This window comes from Choloepus didactylus, chromosome 5 (genome assembly GCF_015220235.1).
Source record: "Choloepus didactylus isolate mChoDid1 chromosome 5, mChoDid1.pri, whole genome shotgun sequence".
NCBI lineage: Eukaryota > Metazoa > Chordata > Mammalia > Pilosa > Megalonychidae > Choloepus > Choloepus didactylus.
Genome location: NC_051311.1, coordinates 143,904,398 through 143,932,054, shown reverse-complemented (window position 1 = coordinate 143,932,054; position 27,657 = coordinate 143,904,398). Strand labels below are relative to the sequence as shown.

The following is a 27,657-nucleotide window of genomic DNA, read 5'->3' as shown; positions in this document are numbered from 1 at the left end:
CTGTTGTTCTGTGCTTTGAAGTTCCTTGGGATTTGTCAAAACTCCCCTTCAGCACTCCAAAAAGTGCCCTGGCGTCATCTGTCCCGCTCTGCCTGCAGGAGCAAATGGCAGGGGAATGGCTGCCTCTCGTGTTAAGGTCAAAACCAGGTCAGAAAGCGGCAGAGCTTTCCTGAGGACGACCAGCGGCAGCTGCCAATGAATTTACCAGCTCACACCCAGGAGGTTCCTGTCTCTTCGGGATCAAAATCTTCGCTGTCTCTGAGTGAAAGGGGACTGCAGATCCCTCTTGTCTCAGCTCAGTCACGGGGCTTCTGGAGAAAAGAATGGGGGAGTAACCTGTGGATAAGGAAGGCGAGTGGAGGGTTCATGGAATGCCCCCTCCCACAGCTGGGCCACCCGTGGCGCCGGGGTGGGAACCAGCCTCTGCTGTCCCTCTGGCAGTCACGGCAGCAGGCAGGGAAGGAGTACTGGCACTCAGGCTGCGGGGGCAGGTGAGTCACCGCCAAGACCTAGGCCAGCTGGAGAGCAGCGCCTGTATCCCTAGGCTGACCTGGGCAACACAAGGTAATTGGAACACTGCAGGTACCCAGCACTGGGGATCTGTAGGGGCTTCTTGGGAGCAGCTGATCTCTGAAGGGTCACCCAGTGCTGGCGGTGAAGAATGGCAGTGTTTGGGGCCACAGAGTTAAGGTGGAGGGTGGTTTGTCCAGAAAATCCCACTGTGCTTTTGGATTGCCTCCTGTGGCCTTTTGATGGGACTGGACCTATCCAAGAGGACCTTAGTGGACTTGTCACTGTGACATTGAAATCATGGTTCTAATCCTCCCAGCATGTGATGGAGTCATTGTTCTAGTGCTCCCAGCAGCTCTAGTGAGAAGCAGATCCAAAGAGAGTCATGAAAAAGACATGTAAGCTTTTGGTGCTCCAAGCCTGAGTTTCCAGATCTGTAAAATGGGATTTGTAATGTCCTAGCCTGGGGAGTTGGGTTGAGAGATAAATTGGTGTATACGTTAAAATATTTAAGCACGGTGCCTGGCACAGAATAGAAGCTTTGATAAATGTTAATTCGTTCCCTTTCTTCACTGGATCTGTGGCCACATCCTCCAAATGTCCAAAGTAAAATGAATACCATTTCACAATAATTAAAGCTCAGGAGAGATGGTGCAACACAGTCAACCATGTCAAAGCCTGGGTCTCAGCAGGGTCCTAGAGAGAGCGAAGGGCTGCTCCGTCTGCTGTTGAGGGAAGTCGTGTGCCAGTTCCCCAAGGTAGGGGCAGAAAATCATGCTGCCCTCCTGCAGAGAGCTTATAGCTGGGGAGGAGGACAGTTGCTACAACACGTGGAGGCAAAGAGATGTGGAAGATGACCCTTGGACAGCCCAGACATGGATCTGCAGGGGAGAGAGCCCCGGCCACAGGAGCTATGAATTTCCCTTCCATTTCAGTTCAAAGGCTGAGCTTCATTGCCATCTTCAGGGACCCAGAAAGGGCCAGTTCTTGCTGCAAACCAACAATCACTGACAGGGAAGTGGCCTGAAGGGTCACTTGGGATTAACTACTGGGAAATAATTCCAGAAAGGAGCCACAGACTTCGAGACAGTTTGGCTCCCTGTGCTGAGAAGATGTTGTTAACCATGCAGATAAATTCCAAAGAATTTTTGCCCCTCAGAAAATGCTTTATGGTTTGTAAAATGTTCCTGAGCTCTTTCCATACTGACAACTTCTGAGGGCTATCCAGGGCATCCTGGAAAATTACAGCAAGAGGGTATCTTTCTGACTCTTCCTTGCCCAGAGCTTTTTTTTTTTTTTTTAAACTTATTCTCATTTCTTTCTATTTCTATGAATTGTTAAATGGGAGAGCTTGTTCCATACTAATGTTGAGTGTCATGAAGGATGGTCTGGAAAAATAACCAAACTCTTAGGTTCTGATCAGAAGATATGCCAGAATTGGATAATAACCACAGAGGCAAATTATTATAAATCATTATATTTCACTTCCCTGAGTTCTCACTAAATCATTTATCAAGGCCAATGTATAGATGTCCATTCTACAGATAAAGAGACTGAGGTTAACTGACCAAAAATAATCTTTTTAAGGGTATTCAGCAAAACAACAGCTGGGTCAATCCAAAAGGCCATGTTACCGTGCCCCCAGACCTCCTCACCATCATTCTGCAAGCGAATAACATGAGATTCCATAGATCATGCAAAGTTGGGGACAGAGGATCTAAATAAAGCAAGCATCCCTTGGTCTACCAAGCCTCCAGTTTGCTTCATAGGGCTCACTGAAAGGAAAGAGGATTTCCATGGGGCCACAGGAGAGGAGGTGGGAACCATTCATATTTAAGCAAACATTTGCCACCAGCCAAGATCACTTAATAGAGAAAGCAGAGGCGGGGCAAGATGGCAGACTGGTGAGCTGTATGTTTTAGTTACTCCTCCAGGAAAGTAGGTAAAAAGCCAGGAACTGCGTGGACTGGACACCACAGAGCAATCTGTCTTTGGGCATACTTCATACAACACTCATGAAAACGTGGAACTGCTGAGATCAGCGAAATCTGTAAGTTTTTGCGGCCAGGGGACCCGCGCCCCTCCCTGCCAGGCTCAGTCCCGGGGGAGGAGGGGCTGTCAGCTCCAGGAAGGAGAAGGGAGAATTGCAGTGGCTGCTCTCATCGGAAACTCATTCTACTGATTCAAACTCCAACCATAGATAGACTGAGGCCAGACACCAGAGACTCTGAGAGCAGCCAGCCCAGCAGAGAGGAGACGGGCATAGAAGGAAAACAACACGAGAAGCTCCAAAGTAAAAGCAGAGGATTTTTGGAGTTCTGGTGAACACAGAAAGGGGAAGGGCGGAGATCAGGCCTTGAGGCGCATATGCAAATCCCGAAGCAAGGCTGATCTCTCTGCCCAGGGCACCTTTCCTTAATGGCCCTGGTTGCTTTGTCTATTAGCATTTCAATAACCCATTAGATCTCTGAGGAGGGCCGTTTTTGTTTTTTTTTTTTTTTTTTTTTTTTTAAATCCTTTTTGCTTTTTCTAAAACAATTACTCTAAGAAGCTCAATACAGAAAGCTTCAAAGAATTGAAATTTGGGCACGTCAAGTCAAGAGCAGAACTAAGAGAGCTCTGAGACAAAAGGCAATAATCCAGTGGCTGAGAAAATTCACTAAACAACACAACTTCCCAAGAAAAGGGGGGTGTCCGCTCACAGCCACCATCCTGGTGGACAGGAAACACTCCTGCCCATCGCCAGCCCCATAGCCCAGAGCTGCCCCAGACAACCCAGTGTGACGGAAGTGCTTCAAATAACAGGCACACACCACAAAACTGGGCGTGGACATTAGCCTTCCCTGCAACCTCAGCTGAATGTCCCAGAGCTGGGAAGGGGGAGCAGTGTGAATTAACAGAGCCCCATTCAGCCATCATTTGAGCAGACTGGGAGCCTCCCAACACAGCCCAGCAGCCCAGAACTGCCCTGGGGGGACGGCACTCACCTGTGACATAGCACAGTCATCCCTCAACAGAGGACCCGGGGTGCACAGCCTGGAAGAGGGGCCCACTTGCAAGTCTCAGGAGCCATACGCCAATACCAAAGACTTGTGGGTCAGTGGCAGAGACAAACAGTGGCAGGACTGAACTGAAGGATTAGACTATTGCAGTAGCTTTAAAACTCTAGGATCATCAGGGAGATTTGATTGTTAGGGGCCACCCCCCCTCCCCGACTGCCCAGAAACACGCCCCACATACAGGGCAGGCAACACCAACTACACACGCAAGCTTGGGACACCAATTGGGCCCCACAAGACTCACTCCCCCACTCACCAAAAAGGCTAAGCAGGGGAGATCTGGCTTGTGGAGAACAGGTGGCTCGTGGACGCCACCTGCTGGTTAGTTAGAGAAAGTGTACTCCACGAAGCTGTAGATCTGATAAATTAGAGATAAGGACTTCAACTGGTCTACAAACCCTAAAGACCCCTATCAAGGACAGCAAATGCCACGAGGCCAAAAACAACAGAAAATTATAAAGCATATGAAAAAACCAGACGATATGGATAACCCAAGCCCAAGCACCCAAATCAAAAGACCAGAAGAGACACACCTAGAGCAGCTACTCAAAGAACTAAAGATGAACAATGAGACCCTAGTACGGGATATGAAGGAAATCAAGAAGACCCTAGAAGAGCATAAAGAAGACATTGCAAGACTAAATAAAAAAATGGATGATCTTATGGAAATTAAAGAAACTGTTGACCAAATTAAAAAGATTCTGGACACTCATAGTACAAGACTAGAGGAAGTTGAACAACGAATCAGTGACCTGGAAGACGACAGAATGGAAAATGAAAGCATAAAAGAAAGAATGGGGAAAAAAATTGAAAAACTCGAAATGGACCTCAGGGATATGATAGATAATATGAAACGTCCGAATATAAGACTCATTGGTGTCCCAGAAGGGGAAGAAAAGGGTAAAGGTCTAGGAAGAGTATTCAAAGAAATTGTTGGGGAAAACTTCCCAAATCTTCTAAACAACATAAATACACAAATCATAAATGCTCAGCGAACTCCAAATAGAATAAATCCAAAAAAACCCACTCCGAGACATATACTGATCACACTGTCAAACATAGAAGAGAAGGAGCAAGTTCTGAAAGCAGCAAGAGAAAAGCAATTCACCACATACAAAGGAAACAGCATAAGACTAAGTAGTGACTACTCAGCAGCCACCATGGAGGCGAGAAGGCAATGGCACGATATATTTAAAATTCTGAGAGAGAGGAATTTCCAGCCAAGAATACTTTATCCAGCAAAGCTCTCCTTCAAATTTGAGGGAGAGCTTAAATTTTTCACAGACAAAGAAATGCTGAGAGAATTTGCTAATAAGAGACCTGCCCTACTGGAGATACTAAAGGGAGCCCTACAGACAGAGAAACAAAGACAGGACAGAGAGACTTGGAGAAAGGTTCAGTACTAAAGAGATTCGGTATGGGTACAATAAAGGATATTAATAGAGAGAGGGAAAAATATGGCAAACATAATCCAAAGGATAAGATGGCCGATTCAAGAAATGCCTTCACGGTTTTAACGTTGAATGTAAATGGATTAAACTCCCCAATTAAAAGATATAGATTCGCAGAATGGATCAAAAAAAAAGAACCATCAATATGTTGCATACAAGAGACTCATCTTAGACACAGGGACACAAAGAAATTGAAAGTGAAAGGATGGAAAAAAATATTTCATGCAAGCTACAGCCAAAAGAAAGCAGGTGTAGCAATATTAATCTCAGATAAAATAGACTTCAAATGCAGGGATGTTTTGAGAGACAAAGAAGGCCACTACATACTAATAAAAGGGGCAATTCAGCAAGAAGAAATAACAATCGTAAATGTCTATGCACCCAATCAAGGTGCCACAAAATACATGAGAGAAACATTGGCAAAACTAAAGGAAGCAATTGATGTTTCCACAATAATTGTGGGAGACTTCAACACATCACTCTCTCCTATAGATAGATCAACCAGACAGAAGACCAATAAGGAAATTGAAAACCTAAACAATCTGATAAATGAATTAGATTTAACAGACATCTACAGGACATTACATCCCAAATCACCAGGATACACATACTTTTCTAGTGCTCACGGAACTTTCTCCAGAATAGATCATATGCTGGGACATAAAACAAGCCTCAATAAATTTAAAAAGATTGAAATTATTCAAAGCACATTCTCTGACCACAATGGAATACAATTAGAAGTCAATAACCATCAGAGACTTAGAAAATTCACAAATACCTGGAGGTTAAACAACACACTCCTAAACAATCAGTGGGTTAAAGAAGAAATAGCAAGAGAAATTGCTAAATATATAGAGACGAATGAAAATGAGAACACAACATACCAAAACCTATGGGATGCAGCAAAAGCAGTGCTAAGGGGGAAATTTATAGCACTAAACGCATATATTAAAAAGGAAGAAAGAGCCAAAATCAAAGAACTAATGGATCAACTGAAGAAGCTAGAAAATGAACAGCAAACCAATCCTAAACCAAGTAGAAGAAAAGAAATAACAAGGATTAAAGCAGAAATAAATGACATAGAGAACAAAAAAACAATAGAAAGGATAAATATCACCAAAAGTTGGTTCTTTGAGAAGATCAACAAGATTGACAAGCCCCTAGCTAGACTGACAAAATCAAAAAGAGAGAAGACCCATATAAACAAAATAATGAATGAAAAAGGTGACATAACTGCAGATCCTGAAGAAATTAAAAAAATTATAAGAGGATATTATGAACAACTGTATGGCAACAAACTGGATAATGTAGAAGAAATGGACAATTTCCTGGAAACATATGAACAACCTAGACTGACCAGAGAAGAAATAGAAGACCTCAACCAACCCATCACAAGCAAAGAGATCCAATCAGTCATCAAAAATCTTCCCACAAATAAATGCCCAGGGCCAGATGGCTTCACAGGGGAATTCTACCAAACTTTCCAGAAAGAACTGACACCAATCTTACTCAAACTCTTTCAAAACATTGAAAAAAATGGAACACTACCTAACTCATTTTATGAAGCTAACATCAATCTAATACCAAAACCAGGCAAAGATGCTACAAAAAAGGAAAACTACCGGCCAATCTCCCTAATGAATATAGATGCAAAAATCCTCAACAAAATACTTGCAAATCGAATCCAAAGACACATTAAAAAAATCATACACCATGACCAAGTGGGGTTCATTCCAGGCATGCAAGGATGGTTCAACATCAGAAAAACAATCAATGTATTACAACACATTAAAAACTCGAAAGGGAAAAATCAATTGATCATCTCAATAGATGCTGAAAAAGCATTTGACAAAATCCAACATCCCTTTTTGATAAAAACACTTCAAAAGGTAGGAATTGAAGGAAACTTCCTCAACATGATAAAGAGCATATATGAAAAACCCACAGCCAGCATAGTACTCAATGGTGAGAGACTGAAAGCCTTCCCTCTAAGATCAGGAACAAGACAAGGATGCCCGCTGTCACCACTGTTATTCAACATTGTGCTGGAAGTGCTAGCCAGGGCAATCCGGCAAGACAAAGAAATAAAAGGCATCCAAATTGGAAAAGAAGAAGTAAAACTGTCATTGTTTGCAGATGATATGATCTTATATCTAGAAAACCCTGAGAAATCGACGATACACCTACTAGAGCTAATAAACAAATTTAGCAAAGTAGCGGGATACAAGATTAATGCACATAAGTCAGTAATGTTTCTATATGCTAGAAATGAACAAACTGAAGAGACACTCAAGAAAAAGATACCATTTTCAATAGCAACTAAAAAAATCAAGTACCTAGGAATCAACTTAACCAAAGATGTAAAAGACCTATACAAAGAAAACTACATAACTCTACTAAAAGAAATAGAAGGGGACCTTAAAAGATGGAAAAATATTCCATGTTCATGGATAGGAAGGCTAAATGTCATTAAGATGTCAATTCTACCCAAACTCATCTACAGATTCAATGCAATCCCAATCAAAATTCCAACAACCTACTTTGCAGACTTGGAAAAGCTAGTTATCAAATTTATTTGGACAGGAAGATGCCTCGAATTGCTAAAGACACTCTAAAAAAGAAAAACGAAGTGGGAGGACTTACACTCCCTGACTTTGAAGCTTATTATAAAGCCACAGTTGCCAAGACAGCATGGTACTGGCACAAAGATAGACATATAGATCAATGGAATCGAATTGAGAATTCAGAGATAGACCCTCAGATCTATGGCCGACTGATCTTTGATAAGGCCCCCAAAGTCACCGAACTGAGCCATAATGGTCTTTTCAACAAATGGGGCTGGGAGAGTTGGATATCCATATCCAAAAGAATGAAAGAGGACCCCTACCTCACCCCCTACACAAAAATTAACTCAAAATGGACCAAAGATCTCAATATAAAAGAAAGTACCATAAAACTCCTAGAAGATAATGTAGGAAAACATCTTCAAGACCTTGTATTAGGAGGCCACTTCCTAGACTTTACACCCAAAGCACAAGCAACAAAAGAGAAAATAGATAAATGGGAACTCCTCAAGCTTAGAAGTTTCTGCACCTCAAAGGAATTTCTCAAAAAGGTAAAGAGGCAGCCAACTCAATGGGAAAAAATTTTTGGAAACCATGTATCTGACAAAAGACTGATATCTTGCATATACAAAGAAATCCTACAACTCAATGACAATAGTACAGACAGCCCAATTATAAAATGGGCAAAAGATATGAAAAGACAGTTCTCTGAAGAGGAAATACAAATGACCAAGAAACACATGAAAAAATGTTCAGCTTCACTAGCTATTAGAGAGATGCAAATTAAGACCACAATGAGATACCATCTAACACCGGTTAGAATGGCTGCCATTAAACAAACAGGAAACTACAAATGCTGGAGGGGATGTGGAGAAATTGGAACTCTTATTCATTGTTGGTGGGACTGTATAATGGTTCAGCCACTCTGGAAGTCAGTCTGGCAGTTCCTTAGAAAACTAGATATAGAGCTACCATTCGATCCAGCGATTGCACTCCTCGGTATATACCCGGAAGATCGGAAAGCAGTGACACGAACAGATATCTGCACGCCAATGTTCATAGCAGCATTATTCACAATTGCCAAGAGATGGAAACAACCCAAATGTCCTTCAACAGATGAGTGGATAAATAAAATGTGGTATATACACACGATGGAATACTACGCGGCAGTAAGAAGGAACGATCTGGTGAAACATATGACAACATGGATGAACCTTGAAGACATAATGCTGAGCGAAATAAGCCAGGCACAAAAAGAGAAATATTATATGCTACCACTAATGTGAACTTTGAAAAATGTAAAACAAATGGTTTATAATGTAGAATGTAGGGGAACTAGCAGTAGAGAGCAATTAAGGAAGGGGGAACAATAATCCAGGAAGAACAGATAGGCTATTTAACGTTCTGGGGATGCCCAGAAATGACTATGGTCTGTTAATTTCTGATGGTTGTAGTAGGAACAAGTTCACTGAAATGTTGCTATATTATGTAACTTTCTTGGGGTAAAGTAGGAACATGTTGGAAGTTAAGCAGTTATCTTAGGTTAGTTGTCTTTTTCTTACTCCCTTGCTATGGTCTCTTTGAAAGGCTCTTTTATTGTATGTTTGTTTTCTTTTTAACTTTTTTTTTCATACAGGTGATTTGAAAAAAGAAGGGAAAGTTAAAAAAAAAAAAAAAAAAAAAAAAAAAAAAAGATGTAGTGCCCCCTTGAGGAGCCTGTGGAGAATGCAGGGGTATTCGCCTACCCCACCTCCATGGTTGCTAACATGACCACAGACATAGGGGACTGGTGGTTTGATGGGTTGAGCCCTCTACCATAAGTTTTACCCTTGGGAAGACGGTTGCTGCAAAGGAGAGGCTAGGCCTCCCTATATTTGTGCCTAAGAGTCTCCTCCTGAATGCCTCTTTGTTGCTCAGATGTGGCCCTCTCTCTCTGGCTAAGCCAACTTGAAAGGTGAAATCACTGCCCTCCCCCCTACGTGGGATCAGACACCCAGGGAAGTGAATCTCCCTGGCAACGTGGAATATGACTCCCAGGGAGGAATGTAGACCTGGCACCGTGGGACGGAGAACATCTTCTTGACCAAAAGGGGGATGTGAAAGGAAATGAAATAAGCTTCAGTGGCAGAGAGATTCCAAAAGGAGCCGAGAGGTCACTCTGGTGGGCACTCTTATGCACACTTTAGACAACCCTTTTTAGGTTCTAAAGAATTGGGGTAGCTGGTGGTGGATACCTGAAACTATCAAACTACAACCCAGAACCCATGAATCTCGAAGACAGTTGTATAAAAATGTAGCTTATGAGGGGTGACAATGGGATTGGGAAAGCCATAAGGACCAAACACCACTTTGTCTAGTTTATGGATGGATGTGTAGAAAAGTAGGGGAAGGAAACAAACAGACAAAGGTACCCAGTGTTCTTTTTTACTTCAATTGCTCTTTTTCACTCTAATTATTATTCTTGTTATTTTTGTGTGTGTGCTAATGAAGGTGTCAGGGATTGATTTAGGTGATGAATGTACAACTATGTAATGGTACTGTAAACAATCGAAAGTACAATTTGTTTTGTATGACTGCGTGGTATGTGAATATATCTCAATAAAATGATGATAAAAAAAAAAAAAAATAGAGAAAGCAACCTATTTTTAGCTTTTGAAAATAAATAACATCTCACTTGATGCTAAGCTATGAATACATCTTATTATTACCATTTTCCAGACAAGGAAACAGAAGTTTGGAGAAGCTATCTTGCCCGATGTCATGCAGCTAAAAAGCAATAAAACCAGACCACCCAACAACCCAGCCCAGCTTTTCTGAATCCAAGTCCAGTATTCTTTGCCCTATGTTTCAGAAGTTCCTACTTAGATGTGTTAGCCAGAGGTTGTACCACTGGCCACCACAGGAAACATTTATCTAAAAGGACCTGACCATGCACTAGGGGAGTTTTAAGGAAATATTCACTCGACAGCTCCCCACACACCTCAGACAAGACTCAAAACAGCAGAGGGGATCTAGGGTAGGAATCACCTAAGGAGGCTGCTCTGGGCCAGGAAAGGTCCTGGAAGCTTTGCCTGGCCCAACTGAACCCCTTAAGAGTTGTGGACTTTCCAAGATGGGAGTCTTGTGTTGCCTTTAATGGGGGCCCAGGGTGACTGCTGAGGGCTTGGTCTCAAGAGAGTCCACAGAGCCTTCCAGGGAAGCCCTGGGACTGTTCAGCCCTCCTACAATCCTGGGATCTAGTCCAAGGGGGTACAAACCAAGGCCTCGCACTGTCCCAGAACCATTCAGAGAGACCCAGACTCTTGCTCTCTGTCCTGCTCTGCACTCACAGAGCTGGGACTCAGGAGGTGAAGCAGGGACAGGCCAGTGTTCCCCAGGTGTCAACTGCAGCCTACACTCAGGCCTCAGGAGCCTCATCCACAGCAAAATAACTTGCCCTGGCCAACACAGTCATCAACTGAGAAGATCACACCCCATGCTAAAAAGGCGGAAAACCAGTAGGCAAGGAAACCGTTTTGTCATCCAAGGACAATAAAGTTTATGTATTCCCAGATGTGGATTCTCCCACTTAATCAAAGCAGACGCCCATTCGAGTGAAAAGAGCTTTTCTCTAGCAAAATGGGAAAGCAGCTTCTTCGGGGCTAAATTTAGACCTCACCCATAAGGGAAGGGCTCCAGTTCTCTGGGGCTGCCAACAAAACCAGCAAATGGTTCAGTGTCCCAGCTGGCTATGGCCAGGCCAAGAGCAGAGCCAATATGAGTTTGAAATGTTCCCAGCCCAGGACTGTGAGCTGTGCCGTCCCTGGGTCTAGGCTCTGCTCCAGGCTTCATCCCAGCTTGGAAGGTGCATGGCTTTGGTTACTCTACTCTGTATCAGCTCTGCTCACTTTAAACCACCAAGGAGTAGCAACTCAACGCCTATTGCTTGGAAGACCAGAGCTCAGAACTACAGAGGATGCAAGGGGCTACAAAGCCAAGCCTCTGCCCTCAGAATATCTTAAAGGTATCTTGGGGATCCAACATTGAGAGGGCAATGCTGGACCAAATGACCAAGTTAATATTCAGGATGCTACTATTCCAAAGAAGGGAAAATAAATGACCTGAGTTCACATAAGGCTTCAGTGGGAGAGTTGGAGCTTTTCTCCTGGGCAGGGCCTCACCCACCATCTAAAGCTGGCAGTGTCGTCTCCCTCAGTCACCACTTCGTCTATGTGGCCCCAAAGTCACTGTGGCAGAATATTGGGAGGCATGCCTTGTCTTAGGAAAAAGTTAGAATGATTCCTACTAAAGAAAGTCAAAAGTTCAATTAATTTCTCCCCTTGACCAAGCAACAGGGAAGTGGAGGAACAGGGTGTTTTCCCAAAGGGATCCTATACTCAACTTCTGTTTTCCAGTCCTTAACTCTCAGAGAGAGTGTGTCAGTACACACCATAGTGGTAACCAATTCATGACTGTCAGATAAAATCACAACTTACACCAAGAAGGGCTAGGGGATGATAACAATCAAGTTTGACTGTGTCCTTCTCATCCAGCATCCCTACAGATGAGAACTAAGGTTTGCTCAGGAAGGGAACAAGATGAAAACTTCATCTCCTGAAACTTTTGCCATGCCAAGCAGACCCAGCTCCAGTGCCACCTCCTCAGGAGCCTCCCATAGACAGAGCTAATCACCATCTCCACTGGGCTCTCATGGCCCCATGTCCTTACTTCTGTTACAGCATTTATTCCTCTTATGGTCATTGATGGTTTTCATCAGCCTCCCCAAGAGACTTGGAGCTACTCAAGGGAAGGGTCCCAGTCTTATTTAATTTTGAGTATCTAATTCCTGGCATATAGCAGGCCTTCAATATATATTAGATGAGTGAGTGAATGAATGAATGAATGAATGATACTCAAATATATAAGCAAAATCTTGTTTAAATATCTTGGTGCCTTCCTTAATTAAAGGGTCTGGTATGAAGCTAGTGTTAATGGAGTTCCATAAAAAAGAAGAGGCCTCCCGGGACTACCCAGTCACCACCCTCTGCCCCATGACGGACCAAACATGATCCTCTCCAGAGTGAGTAAGTGAGTTAAGTGTTCGTTAGTGTTTGAGTATCCCCAGCTTTCTTTCACTACTGGAAAGAACTGGGCTACCCTGTGTATCTCTTTCTCTTTCTCTGTTTATCCAGAGGAAGTGGCACTGGTTTACTCTGTTGTAGTTTCTCCAGGAAGCAGGTTAAAGTTGTGTGTCAAAGACCCAACTGCACACTCTGTTTGTCCCTGTACTAATGGCCTGGGTGCTGATAGGCACCCGGGGGGTGTTCCCAGCCTATAAAGATAGACGTAAGGGATCCATTTCTTTTAAGAACTCTCTCCACCAATCCCAGAATGAAATGCATATGACAGTCAAGCAGAGAATCTAGGTTATTGCCTTATGGAGTGGCAGAATTCAAGCACAAGGAATTACCCTACCTTCTAGAAAACACCAATGCCAAAGATGTAAATATTCATAAGAGAAGCATGCCTGTGTCAAAAGTTGCTCTGCATTTTACCCAGCCAACCAGGAAGGGAGGGGGGAAATGCAAATACTAAAAATAAAAATAAAAGAATGTTCCTGGCAGCCAGACACTTGCGAAAGAAACTTGGGCTAGGAGGCAATTTACTCACCAAGAATACCTGGAGATTGCTGAACAGAAGGATGACTATGTTCATGGTGGATATGTGTGTTTCCTTTTAAATAAAGAAATAGAAATAATTATATGTTGTAATGGGTGTATCAGCTTGATGTTTAAAGGCACTGGACTCAGCAGGTAGGAGCTGCTGCCCTCTACTGGATGGAATGTCAGAAGCCCACCATGATTTTATGTTTGCAGTTGCCTGGATGCTTTCTCTCCTTCCAAGGGTGGCAATGATGGTGGTGGTAGTTGGTGAAGGTGGTGATGAGGGAAGAGGAGGGAGTGAGATGAGGAGAGGAAAGAAGAGGAGGAGACACAAAGTGCATCCACACAAATCGTCTCCCTTGAGCTTCACCCTGTGAAGAAGGTAGTATTGCAGATAAGACGCAAAGCAGTTAAATCACAAACAGCCACTGCCAGAGCTGGAAAGGGGACCGAGCTGGTTTTCCTTCACACTACTCAATTGGTTTGCTTTACTTATATTTACTTAAATACAGTCTTTCAGGGAGAGTTTTTAAGAGCCTCTTCTAGGAGTTGAAAATATAATTCCTTCATACATGCATTCACAAACATTTATTAAATACCTGCTATATGCCTGACCCCAAGCTATGAACTGGGGAATTTCAGAGAACAAGACAAAGTTCCAGCTCTCATGGCCTCTCTGGAAGGAGCAGGCAACAAACAAGGAAACAAATCTATAAGGAATTTAATGTCTGAGAGCAAAAAGTGGTTAGGAGGCAATAAAACAAAGTGACCCCAAAGTGAGGGTCAGCTTGGCAGAAGACTGATGACAGTCACTAGAAGTTTCAGAAAAGTGACCCCAAATAGTAAAGGGCCAGCCTTGGTCTTTCCAAATATAAATCTGAAAACCACTGGTAGACATCAGAAGGGTGGCCTGGGAATTGTTATTTTCCCAGACACTCCTGTAAAAATCTCCTAAAGTACGCAGGCAGGAAAAAGCTCCTCTAGAAATGTTTATATTTTGCCATTAACAAAGATTTAAAAAGCTCATTTCTAAACTGTCTATATAACTGTTGTGCATTTAAACTAGCTCAACTGGTTACATGACTTGAGCAATACCTATGATGACAGTCCAGCTTCTGGCTGGACAAATCAACTTCTTCGTCTCTGCTCATCAAGAAGACATATGTCCTTGGGAATGTTATTTTACATTCATCATCTTGTCTGAAAAAAAAAAAATGGATTCACCACCACACACCCATTAGAATGGCTAAAATAAAAGTAATGAAAAATACTGATAATCCCAAATGTTGGCGAGGATATGGAGATACTGAATCTTTGGAAATCAGTCTAGCACTTTTTTAAAAAATTAAGAAACTGCTAGACTGATACTGTTCAACCCAGAAATTGCACACCTGGGCATTTATCCTACGAAAATGAAAACTTCAGTCCACACAAAAACCTATACACAACTGTTCGTATCAGCTTCCTGTGTAATAGCTTTATATATATGCAAATGCCCTTCAGTGGCTGAATGGTTAAACTGTGACACATCTACACCATGGGATATACTCAGCAGTAAAAAAGAACAGACTTTAGATGGACCCTAAGGGCTTTTGCCAAGGGAAAAAGGCAAACTCAGAAGTTTACACAATGCTGTTTACATAACTTTCTTAAAATGACAGAATTATAGAAACAGAGAACAGATAAGTGGCTGCCAGCAGATAGGAAAGGCAAGGAGGGTATGATTTTAAGTGGGAGTAGGAGAGTGCCTTTGTGATGATGGGGTAGTTTTGTATCTTGATGTAGTGCTGGTTATACAAATACATACTTGTGATGAAATTTCATAGAATTAGACAAAAAGGCATATAAAAATGAATGCATTAAAAACAGGTAAAAAAGGGGGATGTGAAAGGAAATGAAATAAGCTTCAGTGGCAGAGAGATTCCAAAAGGAGCCGAGAAGTCACTCTGGTGGGCACTCTTATGCACACTTTAGACAACCCTTTTTAGGTTCTAAAGAATTGGGGTAGCTGGTGGTGGATACCTGAAACTATCAAACTACAACCCAGAACCCATGAATCTTGAAGACAGTTGTATAAAAATGTAGCTTATGAGGGGTGACAATGGGATTGAGAAAGCCATAAGGACCACACTCCACTTTGTCTAGTTTATGGTTGGATGAGTAGAAAAATAGGGGAAGGAAACAAACAGACAAAGGTACCCAGTGTTCTTTTTTACTTCAATTGCTCTTTTTCACTCTAATTATTATTCTTGTTATTTTTGTGTGTGTGCTAATGAAGGTGTCAGGGATTGATTTGGGTGATGAATGTACCACTATGTAATGGTACTGTAAACAATCGAAAGTACGATTTGTTTTGTATGACTGCGTGGTATGTGAATATATCTCAATAAAATGAAGATTAAAAAAAAAAAAAAAAAAAAAGCTTCTGGGACTTCCCCACTTATACTCCTTTATGCAAGCATTTCCCTATGTTTTGAAGGTCGTTCCCTAGCAATAAAGCCAACATTCAAATACATGCCCATCCTAAAGGTGCACCGCAAATGCTACCTTCCCAAAAGCCTCCCCTTACTTTGTCATTGAATCTCTCTCTATATATACTGCCATCCCCCTTTCTTTGTGTCTCCATTGCCACTTTTACAAAAATATGCTTTGAACAGCACTGACATTTTTGTAAGACCTCAAGCTCCCTGAAGGCAGCTGGCTTAGCCTTGCAGTTCCTACGGCACCATGCTTGGTGCTTTGTACCCAATAAATGCTTGTTGACTTTAAAAAAAAAAAAAAAAAACAGGTGAAATATGAGTAAGAGCTATAGTCTAACTGATGGTTTGGAGCCAGCCAAACTCCTTGCACTGTAATATGCAGAGGCCATCATTGGGGGAAGCTGGGTGATGAGTTCTCAGGGCCCTTCTGTACTATTTATACAACTTATATTTATATGTCTATACTTATTTCAAATAGGAAAAAAATAAGGCATGCTTAGAAGAAGCAGGCTGACCCACCACTTAATCAGGCCCTGCTGTTACCCTTAAAAAGGGGCTTCCTGGAGCTCTGGGCTTTGGGGGCTTATAAGGTATACAAATAATCTCATAATCACAAGGATATCATGCGAGTAGGAAACAGATGCTTTGATATTGTAAGAAAAAAAAAAAGAAATCAGAATCCAAAACAAATACCAAGTTTTCAGGTCAAATGGAAAGTTCTGGCTGGAAAACTTAACCAACTCTATCAGTTCCATGCAGTAGAGAAAAGTGAGTTTGGACAGGGGACACATCAGGCTGGGGCAGAGCCTTTGCCCTTTGGTTTCCCCATTGCTGTTCTCAATGGTCACCGGGGCCCCAGCAGCCCCGAGGCTGGCGTTGGTGGGCTCTGTGGCATGTGTTCTGGCTCAGGTGGCAGATGCTCCCAGACCTGGGGCTACAGCAGGAAGAGTATGGAGAGGGCAAGGAGAATGCCGCTTTGGGGGCACTGGGGAAAGTACTCGGGTGGGAGCGGGCACTGCTGCTGAGTTTGCTGACGGGGACGTCTTAGTGGGAATTCACTCAACACTGAAAGACAATATTAAAACTCTAGAAAAAAAAAATTTTTAATGGAGGTTTTGGATTAGATGGCCCTTAGGACCATTCTAGCCCAAATATTTCCATGAGTCACCTAAGATAATCAAGACACTGATTCAGCATCCAATAGTGTTCTTTGCTCTCAGCTTCCTGGCAGCCAAAGTGAAACCGCCCATTTTTTGAGCCAAGTATTTGACACTTATCACAGACAGCTTGTATTATTGACTAGAGTTTTATTTGAGTATCTTGTCCGACATCTAATTATAAATTCCCTGAGACCAGAAAAGACTATTGTTTGTAACCCTCAGTGTCTTTCATGTAGCAGATGCAGAGTTTAATTGAACAGAACTTAATGATCAAAACAATAAAAAGGACCCAATTCAAAGTGTGATGGATTTGACCATTTGACTGTATAAACATTTAAAAGTTTTCTAGAGTGAAAATTACTGCAAAGCCAAGAGATTAGTGGCAAGCCAGGCAAAACATTTGCAAAATATATGGAAGATAAAGATAATAGGCCAGACATGAATAAGCAATTCGCAAAACAAAAACTACTAGTGGCCAATAAACATAAGGAAAGATAATTCAGCCCCAACACCAAAGACATGAAAATTAAAACTATGAGATGCTAGCTTTTAGGTTTGTTTTTATTTATCTGGTTGGCAACAACTTAAATGAATCACAATACACAGAAAGAATCAGATGATGTGGAGAAATGGACATTCTTATACACTGGTGGGGCCAAAAACGATGGTGGAGGGAATGGAGTAAAATTTAGAAGTAGATAATAAAAGCCCGAAAAATGTGCCCTGAAGTTCCTCTCTTAGGGATTTTATCTTTTAAAAATAATAACAATTAGGGTACAAGGAGAAATACACAAGGATAGTTGTTGCAGAATTGCTTGTAAGAGTGTAAATTTGGAAACAAACTAATTGTCTATTAACAGAGGAATGGATTGACAAATTTTAGTAGTTTTATTCAACAGGATATTATATCATAGTTTAAAATGAGTGACCTAGATTTACATGGGTATATCTCTAAAATACACTGTTGATTCCAAAAACCAGGTTGCAGAAGGAAATGTACAGTGTAATACCATTCATGTTAATTTTAAAAACACAGAAAACAATACTATTTTGTCCACTATATATTGTCCATAAATATGTAGCAAAGATATAGAGAAATGATCAAGAAAGATGCTCAGAAAATTCAAAATTATGTTTGAGGGAGGGTAATGAGATTGGAAAGGAATACAAACGGGGCTTCAACTGTTTCTGATACTTTGTTTCTTTAGGGAAAAAAAAGGATTAGAAATAAAAGGAAGTGTTTAGTGAGAAAATGCATGGAAAGCACCTAGCATAGTATCTGACACATATCAATGCTTAATAAATAGAAATCATCAATTATCTTAATTATAAATGCAGAATTTGGTTACAGATTACAGTCTAAGAAAGGGGCTTGAATTTTGTGGGGAAAAATCCCAGAGTGAAAAACAAGGCTCCAAGGCCAGGAATTGTGCCAGGTGGGTCACATCCATTGTTACACTGAGTCCACCCAAGCCTAGACGTGATTATATTGGGTCCATTTCACTGACTGAGGAACTGAGGCTCACCCTGCTTATGTAACTTAGACAAGATCCTATGTCTACCAACGGAAGATCCAAGCTGTGAATCCCTGCAGGTTCGATGCCAAGTCCTATGTTCTTTACATTGAAGCACATTGAGAATCTAGAAGTAAAGAAATGAAGTTTCTACACAGATACGGGAGGGGTTTGCACAGAAGGGCGATGTGAGCTTGCACCCTACCATAGCATGGAGTGGATTTGCCCTTGAATTTGCTGCTTGTTTATTCTCAGAAGCTGTCCTAGGGCTGGGGACTGACCTATTACAGAAACTCCCCTGCTAACAAACCTGAGGGCTGCCAAGATGGGGCAAATTATGCGGTGAGTGCTGGCCTGCAAATCCCAGCACTCACTGCATAATCAGCAGGATTTCCAGAAACTCCCTCAATTCCGGAGAGTCAGGGGCCTTCCTTGTTTCTTGGTTTTGCTGACGACAAACATGAGTGCGAACGATAAATAGATAAAGACTCCCTAGCATGAAAAACAATGCCTTGGACTTGGGACTTTTTTCGAGGGCACATGATTTGTGAAGAGTTTTTATTTGTCCTTTCTGTTAAAATTGCCAAGAGCTAGGGTATAAGTGTTGAGAAAGATGGAGATGGTGCTATTGTTATTGCAGATAATACAATTGTTTAGCTAGAAACTCCAAGGGAAATAAGCGAAGGGCCCTTAGAGTAGGAGAATTCTGAAAGGTGATGATTATAAAATAAATAGCTACATATCAACTGAAATCAAAAAAAAAAAAATTGCCAGTTTAACAGCAAACAGAATTCCTCTTAGAGGACAGCAATAAATACAACATCATGATGGGTCCTTGGAAAAATAGCCCTTAAGATGTGTCCTAAGATCAAGACCAAGAGGGCCCAATGCTACCCTGTATTCTAAATGAGTAGGAATGGTGTGGGGATAGGGGGCTTGGGACAAGGGAGTGGCAGGGAGGAGAAGATGATGAAGGAGTAAGGAGTCCAGTAATTTGGCAAGAGCCTAGAATCTGCAAAGAAATTAACACTGCTAAACATTTCCCCAAGGTTGGAAGAGTCTACAAATTTAGACCATGGATAACTGTGATAAGCTGAATAGCAAGTGCCCTGAAAGATGTCCTAGTCCTAATCCCTGGAATCTGTGAATGTTAGCTTATATGGCAAAAGAAAATAGGACTTTGTAAGTGTGATTAAGTTAAGCATTTTGAAATAGGAGGTTATCCTGAATGATCTGAGAGGGCCCTAACTTCTATCATGTGTCCTTTTAAGAGGGAAAAAGAGAGAGATGTGATGATGGGCAGAAGAGGCACTTGACCATAAAGGCAGAGACTGGAGTGATGCAGCCACGAGCCAAGGAATCAGCTGCCCCCAGAAGCCAGGAAAGGCGAGGAACAGATTCTTCCCGAGAGCCTCCAGAGGGAGCACAGCCTACAGACACCTTGATTTCAGCCCATGGATGCTGATTTAAGACTTATGGTGTCCAGAACGGTGAGAGAATTAATTTCCATTGTCTAAAGCCACCAGGTATGTGGTAACTTGTTACAGCAGCCACAGAATATTAATATGATAACTAATAACCAATTTTAAGAAATTTGTAGCATTGTTCTGGTAAATCACCACCACCACCAGCACCACCACTGTAATATATTCATTTGAGCTTTGTTTATAAAAGTAAAATATCAGAGACAGCCTAGAATGTTTATCAACAGCTTAGTTTAAAAAAAAAATTATAATATTTTGTTAAATGGAGTACTGTGCAACTATTAAAACTGAATAAACAGAAGTATATTTAATGACATGGAAATATGCTCATAATATACTTAACATTAAACAAAAAATAACAAAAGAAACTCCAGTTGTATAGAAACTATTTGTTTTTAGATTTAAATTTTGATCCATTTGAAATGTATCCTGATATATGGCATGAGATATGGGTATAAACTTACCTCCTTCCACTTGGCTACACATTTTATAATTTCCTAGCACCATTTATTGAGTAGTGCATATTTACTGCACTGATTTGGCACATATTATATTCCTTTTAATTTATTCTGGCTTATTTCTGGAATTTCATTCTGTTCCATTGGCCTGTTTACTCATACATCAGTGCCACATTGTGGTTATTATTGAGGATTTGTAATATGATTTAATATCTGATAGGACTAGACCCCACTATTTCTCTTTTTTCCCCCAGAATTTTCCTGCCCTTCTTGCTTTAGAATTACCTCATCCAATATTTTTTTAAGCCCTACGGGTTAGTTTTTGTTGTAAGCATGTTAAATGTTTAATTAACACAGTAAAAACTGACATCTTTATGATGTTAAGTCTTCCTGCCCAAGAATTTGGTATGTCTTCCATTTGTTCAGGTATGTGTGTGTGTACTTCAGAAGTGATTTACAACTTTTCTCCATATAGTTTTTGTTTTCTTTATGAAGTTTATTCCTACGTGTTTTATCTCTTTTGCTACTATTACACATGGGTTATATTTTTCCCATTATACTTTCTGATTGTTCTTTTATACATGAAAGCAATTTATTTTTCTTTATCAACTTTGTACCATGATATGCTACTGAATTTTCTAATTTTTAGCCATTTTTCAGGTGATGCTCTTGAATTTTACAAATACAAAATATCTCCTACAAACGGCTAAAGTCATATTTCCTCCATTACAATTTTTGTGCCTATAATTTCTTTCTTTTGTATGACTCTATCAGTTTGTACCTCCAGTATATGATAAATAATAGTGGCATTATATAATATTCCTGACTTTTGTGTGAATGCTTTTAGCATTGACAATTATACTGCTTTTGGGTTTGAGATAGATGTCATTATTAATGTAATGAGTCCTTTATCAAGAATGAACATGGGATCATGTCAAATGATTTTTCAGCACCTACGAAAATTTAAAAAACATTATTAGATTAATATGATGAATTATATTTGTAGATTTCCTAATATTAAACCAACCTTGCATTCCTAGGATAATTCCTACTTAGATATGGTATATTATTCTTTTATATGCTGTTTAATCATGCTTGCTAAATTTCACTTAGGATTTTGGAATCAATATTCATAAGAAAGATTTCTCTTAATTCTTTCGTGATCTTTTTTGGGTTTTGGTAACAATGTAATGTACTTTGTAAAAGAATTTGGAAGTTTTCCTTCTTCTTCTATGCTTTATGCTTTGTTATGCTATGGAATTATTATTCATTTAAAGATGTGGTAGAATTCCCCTGTGAAACCATCTGGGCCTGGTGCTTTTGGAGGTGATTACTATTTTGACAACTCTCTCTATTTCTTCTGTGGAAATTAATTGGTTTGGATTTTCTTTCTCTTCTGGGGTCAGTTTAGAAAAGTTATATTTTCCTGGAAAACTTTCCATTTCACCAGATGTTCAAATTTATTTGCATAGTGTTGAACAAAACAGTATTTTATGATTCTTTTAATTTCCTCTGTTTTTCTAGTTATATACCTTTTATCTTTTCATATTTTATATAGAAAAATAGGAAAATTATTTTCTTTAACTGAGAGTAGAATAGGAAAGCTTTTCTAACTATGTCTCGACATCCAGAAACATAAAAGAAAGAATTAACCAATTCTACTACATAAAATTTAAATAATAAAAATAATAATCTTGCATAGCAAAAAAACGCAATAAGCAAAATCAAAAGTCTGACAACTCACTGGGAAAATATCTGCAAGTTATGTACAAATTGAGGGCTAGTATCCTTTATATACATATAAGATATTTTAAAAGAGCTTTTCTGAACAGACAGGAAAAAGACCAACAAGCCAATAGAAAAGTTAAAAAAGGATATGAAACATACAGTTCTGGAAAATAAAATTACATATAGCTGTTAAACATACGAACAAATGTTCACCTCACTCACAACAAAAATGCACATTAAAAGAACACTGAAATCTCATTTATTTTTACAAATGCTGTCAAAATGTATAAGTTTGATTACATGCTCTTTGGGGGACAGGCTGGGAGAACAAGCAGTCTCATATATTGTAGGTGGAAGTAAAAATACATGCAATATCTAAGGAGGGGAATTTGAGACTATCCATCAAAAATAAAAATGCTCTGACCCAGGCATGCCACCTGCAGAAATACATGCCACCTTTCTGGGCCAGCTGGGAATGACAGCCCAGTGCAGCCTCTGACATAATCTCTGGCCTATTGCAAGTTCCATAAATTCTCACCAGATGGGGAGAGTTTTCACACAATGAAGGACAGGAGCCACATCATGCCCAACAAAAGCACACTTGCTGATCTTGCCAGACTCTTTCCCACAGCTGTTTTTCTGCCCTGGGTTTGACAATGAGGGATCTCACACTGCCCAACAGACCCGGCCATCTGATCTCGGCCACACAACCACACATCACCCATAAGTCCTCAAACACTTAGAAACCACAAATGAGGAGTGAACTCTCACCACTAATTGCTTTAAGATGTGATATGTATTCGAGTTGCCCTCCCCACTCCCCTTAGAGTTCAGGCTACTCTGTTAATTTTGTGACCCTGGGATGATTGCCTCAGTTTTTAAAAATTTTGTTGACAACGTGCCCTTCACTTAAAATTTACGCCACATTTCTAGGAAAGGCCTTTGGTCAGAAATGCCCTCTTTCCTTATGATACTTCACTAACCTTACACACCATCTTCTCTAACTTTTCATAATTTTGTATCATGAATGGCAATATTAAAAGTGACATATATGCATATGTTATATTCTACAATAAAAACTATAGTAAAAATAAAAAAATAAAAGTGATCTGCTCTTTTCCCAAAAAATAAAAAATAAAAGAAGTTGACATAAACTTTCTTTACTAGAAAATGACCATGTATCTTTATATCTCATTCCTTATTTTCCCCCAAATCAGTGCAGCCCTTCCTCTCCTCTTTCTCTGTTATTAGAATAGAAGATAACCAGACGTTGGGTCCTGAGCTGACGGGAAAGATGGCAGTTAAAGAGTTAATTCCTTCCCCTAACAGAGAGAAGAGCTTTGCTGACACAGTGTGGGATGGGTTAGACCAAATTCAATTTAGCTGCAGTCAACAGGAAAGTAGGAAGGAAAATAGGATTTAACAAACAAAGCATTTAAAAAAGGAGTCCACAGCAGGAAATAATTATTTGGACAATTGTTCACTTTCTTAAGGGACTGGCTTGTGGCTTGTATGACTATCCATCAGGATGCAGTGCCGTGTCCGTGGTTTCTCTGCAGCACCCTGTCTGGTCTAATTAGTTACAAAAGGGGTCCTACGGGCTGAAGAAATCAGCAGTTGCATTGTGGTTCAGGGGAACGAACACATATGTCATTGAAGTGGAGTCTGGCACCAGCTTATTCTGGTGAAACCTCGAGTGGTCTGCCCGAATGGAATCAATACGAAAGGAAAGCTCTGAATGGCAACAGAAGTGGTTTGCAAAAATAGCTCACTGACCATTCCATCTGCCTCAGATTACACATGTTAAACGGTTCAGTTCAAGTTAACATTTCTAATTCAGAGATATACATAAATAAACGAAACCACATATTTTTATCAAATATTTGCATTTGAAAACCTCCACTAACACACATGGAATTCAGGCTGCACTCTTTCATCTAATCACACATTTTTCCCCTTAGAACATTTTCATAAAAACACGTAATCTAAAAGAAAACTCAGATTGTCCCATTAGAGAAGAGTAAACCCGCTTCGGAAAGGAAAGTGAAAATAATATTTTCAGTATAAAAATCCTTCCCTCTTTTAAAGGAGTTTTATAGCTTAGCCTCAGGAAAGTCAGCCAAAGTTTCAGTTGACACAGGAACAGACGGGTGTCTTTGGGAATCCAGGCTTACCAGACTGGCTTATTCACTCTGCCAGCAATGGGTGCTGGAACCAAATCAATAAGCTGTTGATACCATAAAAATGTCAATTTTCATGTAAAATCCACGAAACGCATTTTAAGATCCCATAAATAAGAAATCTAAGACGGTGACATGATGTCATAGAGAAATAGCTAATAAAAATGAGTCAGCTTGTATTGAGAAATTACTAAACTAAATGCTATTCATGTAATCCTACAGCCACCCTGTGAGGTAGGTATTTTATTACTACTCCTATATAACAGATGTGAAAATTGAAGCCCAGAGTGGTTAAGGAACTTGATCAAGTTCACAAAGCCGGCAAGTATAGGAAACCTAGCCTGGCATTCAGGCAGTCTGACTCCAGGTCGTGCTCTACCCTGCCCCCTGCCCCCCACATTCATGAGATAGGCAAGAGAGGGGCCAAACAGAATCGCTGGACAGTTTCCTGAACAAGGCTTAGCTGCTGAGAGGACGAGACTCATCTACTCATCCACAGGCGTCAGGTGTCCTTCAGCTCATCCTTCATCCCCCAGGGCCCAGCAGGTCATGGGGCTGCCACTCTCTGCCCTGAAATAAAAGGACTCTCTCATCCTGCTTGTTTTGCACTGCCAGACTCTGCTCTTTGCCTGCCGGGACTGGGACCTCGCTGTCTTCTCACCTGTGGTGAGAAAGTTGTGGTGGGATGACTTCAAACAGTTGAGCGGGGAAAGGAAGCTGACTACTTCCATGGTAGTGAATTCCTGGACCAGGCTAACAGAGGGCTTTCCTTCAGCCCCGCAAGCGAGCGCATCCTGCCTGGTCAAGGGGCTTTGATGCTTTGGCTTCCCCGTGGGCTCACATGATCCCTGAATTCCCAAGTATCTGGATAAGGAAGTAGAGAGTGGAGCCGGAGGGCAAAGGATCATGATTTGCAAGCACCTACCATGCTGACCATTGTAAGCATTTTACCCAGGTTCCTTCATTTGAGCCCTACAAAAACTCTATGTAGATAGATGATGAAACTAAAGCTCAGAGCATTAAGTGGCTTGCTTCAAGTCACACAGGTGGTAAATGGCAACGCTGGGATTTGAACTGGGCTCTAACTCCAAAGCTGGTGCTTTCCTCACTGGTTGATGCTGGACAGCCTGCCACCAGCCTCCAAGACCACTTTGTACAGGTTTTTCAAAGGTGCCCGTACTCAAGATGGCTCTCTGCCAACTGCCAGAAAATTGCTGTAATAACTGTAAAAGTCTGTGAGATGAATGGCACCTCCCTCAGGGATAGCCCTCATGCAGCAGGACAGGGACCCAGGTCACTGGGCACATTGCACGTGCCTGGCCCGTAGGCATAGAGTTCACTCCTCTCCATCCTCTCTCCTGCATGGGCAGAGGCACGTTATAGCTGAGGTTAGTGCTGGGTGTGAGCTCACGCAATTCCCTGTTTGGGCTGGGCAAGATTCTGTGGAGAGTTTCCAGCACTCAAGGTGACGGGAAATGTTGAAGCAAAGTAGGTGAAAAGCCTTGTCTAATATTTCCATTTACCTACTTTGTCTGTCTGAATAAGTGTCATTAATCCAGACCATTTCAAAATGAGGGTTGATGATGTGTGAGAGCGGAAGCCTCGAGCATAGGCCTCTTTGCACCGCAACCTTGCTGACGCTCTCTCTTGTTCGGCTCGATCAATTTAACCCCGGCAAATGTGCTGTGAATGCTGAAGCACGACTGACCGCTAATGTGCACGTGTCTGCGGGCATGCACATTGGGGTGGGGGGGGCGGCAACCGAATATCACTCTTCCCTGATGCATTTCCACAGCCTGACTTCCCTCGCCTGTCCCCAGCTAGCCCTCCCTCTCAAGACCACACGAGGATGTTTCAAAGGAAGAAAAGACAGATGAGCACAATTCTCCTTAGGAAACACCCCGCAAATCAAGCGCTTTGCTTACTTCTCGCTGTTAAGGCTTTTCTTGCAGGGAACAGAGTCCTTACTGAAATAATAGGCAGCCTCAATAATTCTGTAAATTCTGCAGCCAGGAGGAAAACCCATCCTTTTCCAATAGCAAGAGAAAATTCTGAAAGCTTAGCAATGCTCAACTTTAATATTTTGGCTAATAGCATGCCACAGACGCAGTATTTTCCATTTCCTCTTTGTCATTTTTCTAGTGATTTCAAAGGCCTTTATTAAATCCATCAAAGCCTAACTATAGGTTGTGATGGTAAAATTAGATGGTTATTAAAAACAAATGCACTAGAAAAAAAAATATGCATCCAAATGAGAACTGATTCTTCAAATAGATTCTTATATGGGATTTAATCTTATTCTAATGAAACCTCCCTCACCTGTTCCACGCCCACCTCAGGGAGCACTGGTTTCCTCACTGGCAAGACAAGGAAATTAGCAGCTGCCCCACTGACCTCACCAAGCAGTTCTGAAGACCATTGTGTAGAATCGCTTTTAAACTGTTTTAGGCAAAGAAATGTTTCCTTGGAAGCCATTTGTAGTGGAGGCCAACGAAACAGATCAGGGCAGAGCTGCTCCAGTTTGAGGGCGGAGGAAGAGGGCAGAGCCCTGCCTGTTTAATCTTCTGGTCCCCAAGTCCTCCCAACCCTCTCGGGGACCCCGAGGCCCCTCTGAGACCCCCGGCCCTCACTCTGCACAAGGCCCAGGGCTCAAATCTCTAAGTCAATTATAGATAAGCTCTCTGTAAACTGTAAAGCCCAGGATACACATGAGTCTATTCTCCCCAGATTTGCCCTCTCAGCCACAGTATCCATCATCTGTCGATATCTACAGGTCACTACTGAAATAATATTGATTTTAAAGCCTGCATCTACAGCAGTTGACCCTGACCTTTAGCAGCTTACAGCCCACAAAGGGGCTCGCTGTTCTCTCTTAATAATTACATCGTGGTAGGCAGAATTCGAAAGATCGTCCTCCAAGATTCTCATACCTTGCTTATTCAATCCAACGCTAACCTAGGTACTGCTGGGAAGGGACTTTGAAGATGGAATTAAGGTTATTAATCAGCTACTTCTAAAATAGGGAGATTATCCTGACTTATCAGGTAGACTGATTTAACCACATGGGCCCGTAAAAGCAGAAGAGGAGTGAGTCGAAGAGATAAGGCGGGAAAGGGAGGCAGAGGAGAGAAGAGCTGGAAGGGTAAGTCAGGGAGATTTGAGGCCTGAGAAGACTCGACTCACCAGTGCTTTTGAAGATGGAGGATGGGGGCCACGAGCCAAGGAATGGGGGTGCCTCTAGCAGTTGAGAATGACCCCCTGCTGAGAGCCAGCAAGGATATGGGGACCTCAGAGCTACAACAGAATTCTGCCAATAGCCTGGATGAGCCTGGAAAATATTCTGCCCAAGAGCATCTAGTAAGGAACCACCTTGATTTTAACACCTTGGCATGTGTCAGACTTCTACTGAACTATGAGATAATAAATG

The 27,657-nt window shown here is 41.5% G+C and overlaps 1 long non-coding RNA gene across 1 annotated transcript; it reads left to right on the top strand.

Moving 5' to 3' along the window:
* Window positions 1–454: 454 nt before the first annotated feature.
* Window positions 455–20,084, top strand: LOC119533966. Its single transcript, XR_005216932.1, has 3 exons — window positions 455–564; window positions 12,532–12,647; window positions 19,652–20,084. It is a non-coding gene; the product is annotated as an uncharacterized LOC119533966 (long non-coding RNA).
* Window positions 20,085–27,657: the final 7,573 nt, after the last annotated feature.